At 27.9% G+C, this 11,520-nt stretch overlaps 1 protein-coding gene across 6 annotated transcripts in view; it reads right to left on the bottom strand.

Moving 5' to 3' along the window:
• Positions 1-11,520, bottom strand: part of LOC136091298 (kinesin light chain 4-like) — a 49,607-nt gene that overhangs the window by 15,390 nt on the left and 22,697 nt on the right. For all 6 annotated transcript variants that reach the window (XM_065818688.1, XM_065818690.1, XM_065818689.1 and 3 more), the window contains one exon: positions 6,092-6,217. The gene's annotated coding sequence lies outside the window, so the exon portion shown is untranslated. The remainder of the gene's footprint in view (positions 1-6,091; positions 6,218-11,520) is intronic.

The raw sequence follows: 11,520 nt of genomic DNA, 5'->3' as shown, positions 1-11,520 counted from the left end.
ATATATTCTATATATCGATATCTATACAAATACAATATTGCTTGGGATGTAGAGGTCACTGACGCCATCACAAAGGATTCGGAGGTATTTTTGAGTAAAAGTTTTCTGGTAAGTAGTTGTTTTTGCGGTGTTTAGAGCATACGGGAATCTATTAGGGTTTCTGCTGTTGGTTTGAGTTAATTTAGTAGTTATAGGATGGCATGGGTCTGCAAGAATCTTTTTGAGTGTATTAATACAGATTCTGTCAAGTAACTCTTCAATGTCAAAAATAATATTGAAGCTGCTTGAATTGGTTACATCAATTCCAATAATTTGTAGGACATTTTTATGAAAATGTTTGATCTCTCTTTTTGCAGCAGCACTGCACGAAGTGAGAATAGGAGCACTATATATCAAGTGGCTAATAGCGCAAGATCGGTAGACCTGTAAAAGGTTTGGCTGAGTGTGACCAATTTGCTTAAGACGTCTGAGCAGATATGGTATTGATTTTATTTTGTTGTGAACTTTTGTCCATTGTTCATCCCAATCAATATTCTCATTGAGCATAATTCCAAGATATTTGTGGCTGCTGACTATTTCAAGTTCAGTATTATTGAGTACAATGGATGGTAAAGCTTGAATTTCGGAGCATCTGGGAATAATTCTTATGATTTTACATTTCGGGCTATTAAGTTTCATTCCATTTACCATTGACGAAAGAGCGACGCCATCAACAATGGATTGAGGCAGGTTGGTAGGAAATTTATCATTAATTATATAGGTCAGTATGTTATCAGCATATTTTTCGAGGATAATTTCAGGTGGAAGATAGACGTTAATGTCGGAAATAAATAGAATGAACAGGATTGGACCTAGAACACTACCCTGAAGTACACCTGCTTCGATACATTTCCAGTCAGTGGTGTGATCACTTGTTTTAATTCTTTGTTGACGATTAGATAAGTGAGCTGCGATCCAAGAGGTGAGCCAACTAGGTAGAATGTTCACTAACTTTAACAGTAACTTGTCATGACTGACATGATCAAAAGCTTTTTCGAAATCAAAGTATATTGCATAAATTGATTTGTTGTTATCTTTCGCATGACTCCAGTCCTCTATAATTTGAATAATAGCGTCCATCGTACTTCGGCCTGGAAGGAAACCGAACTGTTTGTTAGAGACCCATATGTGTTTGGTGTGATGGACAATAAATATGGTAATAATACGTTCAAAAACTTTACATAATTCGGATGTAATGGCAATTAGTCGATAGTCATTAGACGATTGTGGGTTAGAAATTTTTGGAATCGGTGTTATCTTTGCTGATTTCCATTGGTCAGGTAGGTAACTGTTTTCTATAAGGCAGTTGAATAGGATGCAGAGTGATGAGGCGATTTCAAAGCGAGCAGGTTTGAGTAAAAACAGAGAGAGATCATCTGGTCCTGAGGAACCTGGTTTGAGTTTGCTGAGTTGGTTGACAATGTTATTAAGGGTAAAAATGGGGGTAGTAGGCGGGTTTGCCTCTCGGTTAATGAAGCATGAGAGGCTGGGTTGTTTCTTGCCAGTCCAAACACTTTGAAAATGATCATTTCTGTCTCAGAAATAGGGGTTTTGATTTTACCTTTATCAGCAAGACTGATTTCACGCCAAAAATCTGTTTTTCCAGTAGTGAAACGCCTGTTTTAGATTCTCTTTCTTTTGGTAATTAGTTTACTAATTCGATTTGCAAGTGCTTTCCACTCTTTGTAGTACCCGGAGAAAAAGAGTTGTTGACGCTCTTTTATAAGGCCTTGAATAAGTTGTGTCATCCAAGGCTTAGGGTTAACGAGCGTTTTTGTTTTTAGAGGTTGGCAGATGTCTTGGGCAGAGATTATAGAATGATAAAAGTTGTTGCAAGCAACTTGTATTTCATACGGTGAATCAACTAAGATTTCAATATTGGTAGACCGTATCAGTGCAACAGTGTCAGCAATTCTACCTGATCGGTAAGCAACCTTGTGGGGAACCGGGCGAGTAGATTTATGGAGATTTAGAGGAGGTTGACTAACTACAACAAGGTGATCTGAATTACCAAAACTAGGAAGAGTATTCTACACATAACATTTAGGGGCGTTAGTCAAGAATAGATGTTTTTCTGGTGGAGTGTGTGTTGAGATGAATGAGTTGGTGAGAACGACAAATAAAGTCAGTAGGGCAGCCATTTAGATCCCCTGCAAGAAATATTAGTGGTTTATTGCCGATTGTGCAACGAGTTATGGCTGGTTCAATGAGTTGTGCAAGTTGATAAGATGCATTGCGCTGCTCACTTTTAGACCAAACTGGGATATAGGTACATATAACTAGACAAGAAGAGTATCCTCGGGGGAGTAATTTTGGGTACACACGAGCAATTGTTAGTTCGATTTCTTGTTTAGGCACCAAGTTAAACGAGTAGTCTGTAGTTAATTATATTTTTTCTATTTTATCTGAGTATTTTTTGTTTATAAATATAGCAGTACCACCACCCATGCAATCTTGACGTTCAGTGCTTATGCAAGTGTAATTATTATTGATTTGAGAAAGAATAATTTGCTTACCGCTGGAGTTAAGCCAGGTTTCAGTTAAACAGGCAATGTCAATGTTGGTATCTATGAGAAATTGATTAAAAATCTCAATTTTGTTACAGAGTGAGCGCATATTAGTAGTACAGATGGTTGGCAAGCGATTGGTGTTGAGATTAATGCTAGTTAGTTGGGGTGGAGCGAGAAGTAAGGGCACCGCGGATCTTGATGATTGCTCCATCGCGAATGCCCCAGTGAAAGGGTGCATCAGGGTTATCATTACGTAGTTTATCATTACGAATGTTGCGGTCTTTGCGTAGTTGGTACTCAAGTTCTCTTTCAGCAGGAGACAAGTCAGGACTGACTCTGTATGTCTTGAAATTCTCATGTGTAGCGAGTTTGCGAGAGTTTATCAGAGCTAAGTTTTTGTTAGTAATGTTCTTGAGTTCTACAACAATAGGCCAACAATTTGATGCTTTTTTTGTGTTAAGACGTATTTATATATATACATACATACATATATATATATATATATATATATATATATATATATATATATATATATATATATATATATATATATATATATATATATATATATATATATATATATATATATATATATATATATATATATATATATATATATATACATTGTTAAAATTACTTCGAACAAAAAAGCTAAAACTATTCTTTAAAACATAAAACAAATGAACAAGAAATATTAAAATAATTAAATAAAACTAAAAATCATTTACATTTTCATAAAAAAATATTTTATATTACCATAAAATATGTATTAAACTATAGTATTATATTATAATCTGATATTATTGCTACGTCATGTTATAAATATAAGCTTTTAAAACACAAGTGTTCGTATAACTTTCATCGATGCTATGAAAACTCAATCAATAAACATATATATTTTAAACAAAAAAAGTATGTATACAATATAGTAAAAAAGTGTAAATAGTAAATAAAAAAGATCAAAGCAGAGATTTGTAAAAAAATGTGTTGCTATATTATTAGTAGTAATAATATTATAACATCTTTTTACAGTATGTTATACAGTGTGTAAAATATTACACAATAAAGTAATACAGTGTGTAATAATATTACACATCTTTACACTGTACAGTGTTGTCATATTATTATTCCAGGCCCGTAGCAACTGGGGAGTGGGGGGAGGAGCAGTGGCATTTACCCCTGAAAAAATGACTTAAACAAAGAAATAAAAATGGAAGATCCTAAAAATTGTTTCGGGGCTCCTTAAGCCAGCACTGTTCCCCCCCCCCCCCCAATATAATTTTTATATTTAAAGTATTTATCTTTATTAATTTTATAACACTATTTATAACACTGTTTAATAATATTAAATGGAAACCAATCAAATATATAGGAAAAATCTATATTAAAAGTATTAGCCTCAGTAACCAAAATTATAATAAACATATACTAATAATCGGCGCTAATATAAAAGTTGTTTAAGCGCTCTTATTGCATTCAGAAAAATATCTAAGGCATTTAACACAATTTGAATAAAATCCTTTTTCCATGCTTTATATAAGGTTACTTTCTATATATATACATGTTTGTGTGCCACAAAATTTGAAATCAATTTTTGAAAGCTTTTTTCTCAACCAATTTTGCTCAAATTTTGCACACTTAATCATTTTCGATGACAATACAAGGAAATGGAAAAATTTGACCAAAAAAAGTTAATTAAGTTAACAAAAATTTAATTTGTATTTCCCCATAAGAACACTGAATTAATAAAAAAAAAAATTTAAAAACGTAACAGTAACTTTTCCTTCTACAAAAGATAACAAAAAAAGAATTTCTAGGCCCAATAGAATCCTGCTTGCATAAAGCATGGATTTGCAAAAAGAATTTTTTTTTGATTTACTAGTTCACAAATGTTTTTATGATGTCATATTTACGTAATTTAAATAACATAACGGTAGCATATCGGTAAAACGTAACGCATAGACAAAAAAATATGTAAAAAATTTTGGGAAACATTACGCTTTAGACATATTTTTTAATAACATAACGGTAAACATAACGCTAAGTTTGTATTATTTATTTTATTAATTATTTAGTTTTATTAAAGGACATAAAGTAAAAAAATCATAGCAAAAAGAATCTTAAGATTCTTATCTTAAGATTCTTTTTGCTATGATTTATCTTAAGATTATCTTAAGAAATCTTAAGATTAAGAAAATAAAGTTTTTCTAATATTAACAATATATTGTTAAACTATATAGTTTACATCAAATCATGCTTTAAATTTTATCAAGACTACTTAATGTTTGACATAGAGTTATTAACTTTTTATTTTGTTATCAGAAAAGAATATCAAAACTTAGTTTTTTTTTTAAGCCTGGAGGGAGACGACAGTCGAAAAGGCAACTTTATTACGGTTAAACTAATTATTCTCTAAACCAATTCAAAACAAAAACTTAAGCAATTAGTTTTGTTAAGTGAAATAGAATTAAATTTTTTCTAATAAAGCTTATTTAAATTAGAAATCAATAATTAATTTATCAATTAATTACTGTAGATTATTAATACATATTTAATCAACATATGAACATATATTTTCATTATTTTAAATGATAATCTTCTTTCAGAGAAAGTTATTTTTATTTTGGCGTTATTTATTTATCTTATAATTTTATTTTTTACTATTTACTTGCTTTTACTGAATTGGCAATAAAAAGTATTATAAATTTAATCAAATAAGTTAAACTATAAATTGCTTTAACAATAAAATGTGTTTTATATAAAATCATATCTACTTGTTTTTTCAAACCAATTTTTAAATGTTTTTTTTTTGTCATTTTAATATTTTAATAAATTTTGTTTCTTTTAATTTACAAAACAATTCTTAAATCTTACTCCTTAAAAAACTATAAATTTTGAACGCTATGCGATATATTACCATTTTCTTTTATAATATTAAATCAGAGATATATACATTGAAACTGTATTTTATTGTTGAACTATATTTTATTTAGTAATGACGCATTTTTCGGGACTTAATGATAAGACTAAATTTGTGTTCTTCTAGCCCCGGTCATGTAATTATTTTTTTAATAAGTTACGATTGTAAATCTTTTTTTATCGGCAAAAGTGTAAATAAATAAGAAAAATAAAATAGAAAAAATTTATAAAAAAGAATAGCTTCTTGAAGTAAATTTAACATTGATATAAAAATTGTCAATTGTTAATTAATTAAACGATCATATTAATTTATAACATATAAATATAAAAATATGTTTGTACAATTTATATGCTGTATGTTATAGATTAATATTAGAATTTTTCTAATATGACCCGTAAATGCTAATTACTTAATTTTCTAGATAAATAATTATAAAAATTTTTTTAATGTTGATGTGTTTTTGTTAATTTTTAAAAAAATTTTTACAAAACAAAAATTTCGTTGAAATATTTTGTTTAAATTTTTTTTACCAAATTTTAGCAGTATACAATAAGTGTGTTATAAAATATATAGCAAATAAAACTTAGAATAAAAAACATTAGGCGCGTAAATTAAAAGTTACCATTAAAAAAATCAAGTTCGTAGCAATTTCCTTGGTTTGATTCCATTCAGTTTTGAAATGAAGGTTTGATTCCATTCAGTTTTGAAATGAAGGTTTGATTCCATTCAGTTTTGAAATGAAGTTGTGCTAAAATATAATATAAAGCACTTGGTTTAGTACTAAATTGCAGTCATGAAAAAAAAAAAAATGTAAAACTTCCTGCTGCGTAAACAAGCAAATTTATCACTGCGCAAGACATTTTAACATTGTTATTACTAATCGAACGTTTTCCTCCTTGAAAAATTAATTTTTCATAAAGGTATAAAACTTTTACAATGGTTTGATTTAGTAACTTGTATAAGTATGATTTTCAAGAAAGTATAAAACTCCTAAATTGCTCAGATCAACAAAAAAAAATTTTTTTTCTGGTGCCGAGCAAACAATTTGTTTTTTGTATAGCATTTCTCATTAAGATTTTAAATATGCAACTCATTTTAACCATCATGTCAAGTTGTAAAGATATTTGGGTTCAAATCTATAGTATTTAAGATAAAGCCCCTAATATTGTCGAAAAAAAAATTATTCAAAAGTATGTCAACCTGGGTCTCAAAAGAAGCGTATTTTCATAGACATTAAAAAAATGTTACTCGTTCGTAATAAAAATAAGTACTTTTTGTATTATTGCTAAAAAAACATTTCGATTAAAATTTTTTTAAAAGTCTTTAGCATTTTTTTACATAATTTTTTTGTCAATAAATTTTTAGAAAAAATATTTATCTTTTCTGAAATTTTTTTTTTTTTCTGTTAACCTGTTTTGTTTATTTAGTTATAGTAAGTGTAAAATGTAAAAGGTGAGTAATGGTGAAAGAATCGTGTAAGTGTTACTCCATTATGAAAAGCTCCAGAACACTTTCTAATGTTTCAGTGGCTTATTGTTTTGAACAAATTTAATTGCAAATATTGTTTGAGCGGTTTTAAAGAGTTTTATTTGTTAAAAAAAAGCATTTTAGCATATATCATCTGGATTATTTTAAGTCAAGAAGTTTATGTCAAATTTTTAAACTAAAATACCCGCTTTAACTTATACATTGGTCATAAGAAATATAAACTAATTTGAAAACTATAACTTCACTACGTTAATGTAACGCATATATTCGCGCATAAGGATTTTGACTTAAAATTAATACTCATTGTTAGAAAACATATATCATATTTACTAGTTACAGTTCTTAATTCTTATTAACTGTATTCATGGTAGATTTTTAATCTAGTCGTGTTTTTTGTTAATCAGTAAATTTAAATTGTATTTTATTTTTTTAATTTATTTAAAAGTTTAAAGTATTAATTTATTTTTGAAGAAAATGCAAATATTTCTATACTGCTTTTTGTAATTATAATTTATCTTCTTCTTTGCACATAAATTAGTTAAAAGATTTTTAAGAGTAATCTTAGATGTTTATTTTTTAAATCTCTTGGTAATCGAAGGGTTAACTATGATTTTTAGATTTATTATCCTAAAATATATAGAAATGATAAGCTCATATATAAAGAGAAATGTTTAAAAATATATTATAAGTATATAAAATATATTATAAATATATTAAGAGAAATATTTTAAAGAGAAATAAAATATTTTTTACTCTTGACATGTTTCGTAGTTAACATACTACATTTTCAAAAGATAAAACTACAATTTAAAACTCTCGATATAAATATAAAACCAAAATTTGAAGACATTACAGAGAAATATTAACGGACAAATAGATTTGTTATAAACCAATAAAAGTTATAATACAAATTATAATACCGTAAATACCAAAAAAATGAAAAGAAAATTATTAGTAAATTAAAAAAAAAACAAAAAAAAAACAAGATGGACAAATTTATATTATAATGAACAGTTTGTTTATATAAGGATGGGTTTTCCCATTTAATATGGAGTGCTTCTTTAAGTTTCAATTTGTTTTTGTTAGAAGCAGAATCCAAAATTTTAAAACAATTTTAGTTACTTAGATTTTTAAAACTAACAAATGAAATTAAATGCTTATAAACATTAGATTGTTTGTCACTAGTAAGATGCTTATGAATCCTTGCTGTTAAGTGTCTGGAGGCTTCTCCAATATAACTGGCATTACATCCAGCACAAGAAAATTTGCAAACAACATTGGATTTGAGCAGCTTAGGAAGTGGATCTTTTATACATAAATTGTTTTGTAATTTGTTGGTAGTAAAAACTAAATTACATCTTACAATATTTTTTAATGATTTTATTAACTTTATATTTAGTAAAGTTGAGTAAAATCCTATAAATGGAAGCTTATAATATCTTATATTATGATTATCAATACTATTTATCACAGATGGATTTAACTTTTTATAAAAAAATAATTTAGTTTCAGTGTCAATTAGTTTAGGTGGATATTGGTTATTTTTTAAAACATTAGATAGATTTTTTTTGTCCTTTTCAAATCCTAGCCATGTGTTGTTGATTTTATACGTTCTATCAATTAAACAACGTATAAGACTAATTTTATAACAATAGGGAACAAAACTGGAAAATTTTTGTAAAAGACCAGTAAATGTTTTTTTGTGATAAATTTGCCAAATATCTTTCTGACAATAAATCAGAAAGATATTTGGCAAGTTTATACTTAAATGTCCCAATTTTTGAAATAATTGGTCTAAAAGGTGGTAGAGAATTTTATTCTCTCCTTATATACCTAAATTTTGTTCCACCTGTAACTCTTTTTCTTTTGCTGAGGAATTAAAACAAGTCGATATAACTAACAAATATATAGTTTCCTATGATGTTAAAAGCATATTTACTAATATTCCGGTTAACGAAACTATAGATATAGCTACTGATTTATAATTAAAAGATGAAACGTGTTTAAAATATTTTTTTAAAGTTCAGTTCCAAAAATTACTTCAAATTTCAATATCCGGTTCTTATTTCTTATTTAACGGGAAATTTTATGATCAATTAGATGGCGTTGCCAAATTAGTTTATAACAAATCTTTGTCTGTTAATATTTCTCTGTAATGTCTTCAAATTTTGATTTTATATTTATATCGAGAGTTTTAAATTGTAATTTTATCTTTGAAAATGTAGCATGTTAACTTCGAAACATGTCAAGACTAAAAAGTATCGTGTTTTTCTTTAAAATATATATACAATTATTGCAATTGCGTTCCTCAAGAAATAAAGAGAAATATTTTAAAATGTATATTTTAAATTTTGTTTAGTTTATCATTGTAAATTTTTTTTAGATTATCATTGTAAATTTAGTTTAGGTTGTCATTGTAAAGTAAATATACTTCTAGCGTAGCATCAATAAACAATGTGTCTTTTTTTTAAAATAATTTTGTTTACTTTATAACAAGTAAGAGGAGACTCGAAGAAGATCATAAGATCTTATCATCAAAAAGTGTTTAATTTTGTTTGGTGCATAAAAAATATTTGTAATGTGTATTAAACGATAATCCAGTCAAGATAAAAGTTTATAAAACAAAAAAGAAATACAAAAAGTGTAAAGCTTAAGATCTTGCTTGATAATTATAGTAAAAACTCTTGATTTGATATCTTAGTGTAAGAATGGGATTCTTTGACACAGACTGCGTTACCAAAACATGCAATGTCTGAGTCCGTTTTTGTATAAACTCTTTGTTCATTAGCCAATGTGTTAAATAGAAGCCTCTTTAAGTGACACACCTCAAAAAAAAACATTAGATAAGGAATATGCAAAAACTGTTCTTAAACATGCCATTAAGATATCAAATAAAAGACAATAAAATGAAGAAAACTTCAATGTTATATTTAAAAGTGCATTAAAGTTACTATTAGACTTAGGATCAGAAATCAGGGTTCCACAAATTATACGAAAATAAACCAATTGCCCAAACATCAATATCAGTGATCTTCAAACATTTTATAAAGTCAATGTTAATTTAGCGTAATTTGATAGTATCCTTCTAAATTTACGGTTCAGATCATCACAAGCCTTGAAAAAATGATTGATAGACTTTCATTTTCGAAAACTAGAAAGCTCAATTTTATATTGCAGTTTGTTAAATTTGTTGTTAAGTTTTGATTAAAAGAAAAGAATAATATTAAAGATTGCACCTGACAGACTAACTATTTATAAGTATATTTTAAGTGCGCCTTGTTATTTAACAGTATATTATTATTATTATAAATTATTATAAATGAAAATAAAGTTTTCCTTATCTTTGAGTTGTATCGTGGATCTTATTTAGTTGGATCTGTCGCTGTTTTTTGACTACCGTTCCTTTTGACATTTCACAATTACAATTGCGCAACAGCACATTCCATCAATAAAAAATACGATTAAAAAAATCGATTTATCATATATTCTAAAATCTATTTTTTAAATATCAAAACACAAGGACTTATATAATGTTAACTAAAAGGCAAATGTACATTTGTTCATGAAAAATTATTTTTAATATGATAAATCTATAAAAGTTCATAATTTGGAATCTCAATGCAATGCTATAATTTTTTTAAATGTAAACATATATAAAAATAACTATACAAACTCGAATCAAGTGTTATTGCCTTAAATAGACATTTCGGTAAATAACATATCGCCCAGGTTATTTCAGCCGGGAGGCTGAATAAGTGCGAACTGACATAAGTGCGAACTGACATAAGTGCGAGGCGATGTAAAAACTGGCATAAGTGCAAACTGCCATATGCGCGGATTGGGCAGAGAGTTTTGCAAAAATTGGCATAAGTGCAAACTGGCGTAATTCCGAAGCGATCGCAAAAACTGGCATAAGTGCGACCTGGCATAAATGAAAACTGGCATAAGTGAGAAGCAGTTACAAAAATTGGCATATGTGCGAACTGGCATAAGTGCGCCAAAGAAAATTGAAAATATTGGCATAAGTACAAATTAGTATTTCACTCTTATGCCAATTTGCACTTTTTCCAGTGCACACTTATGCCAATATTTGAAATTTTATTCGGCGCTCTTATTCCAGTTTGCATTTAAGCTGATTTGCACTTATGCCAGTTTTTGCAACTGATTCATGCTTATGACACTTTGCACTTATGTCAATATTTGCAAATTTTTTCAGCGCACTCATGTCAATTCACACTTACGCCAATTCGCACTTGTGCCAGTTTTTTTACTGCTTCGCACATATGCCAGTTAGCAATTATGCCATTTTGCATTTGTAAAATTTGCTCTCATTCAGTCGTCCCTTTTAGCACCAGGTTATTTTGGTATTAATCTTTCCTATTGCGCAATAAAGTTAAGAAAACTAAAAATAAATTACTTTATTATTTACTTTAAAATTTTACTTTAATACGAAAAATTAAATTGCACCACAGTATTCGGGGTCGGATTGCGACTGGTTTAAACTTACTTATAAACGGAACATTCAAAGTCAACATTATGGAAGCCAACAAATAATAAAAGTCA

This window comes from Hydra vulgaris, chromosome 15 (genome assembly GCF_038396675.1).
Source record: "Hydra vulgaris chromosome 15, alternate assembly HydraT2T_AEP".
Taxonomy (NCBI): Eukaryota; Metazoa; Cnidaria; class Hydrozoa; order Anthoathecata; family Hydridae; genus Hydra; species Hydra vulgaris.
This window is presented reverse-complemented; position numbering and strand designations above follow the sequence as displayed.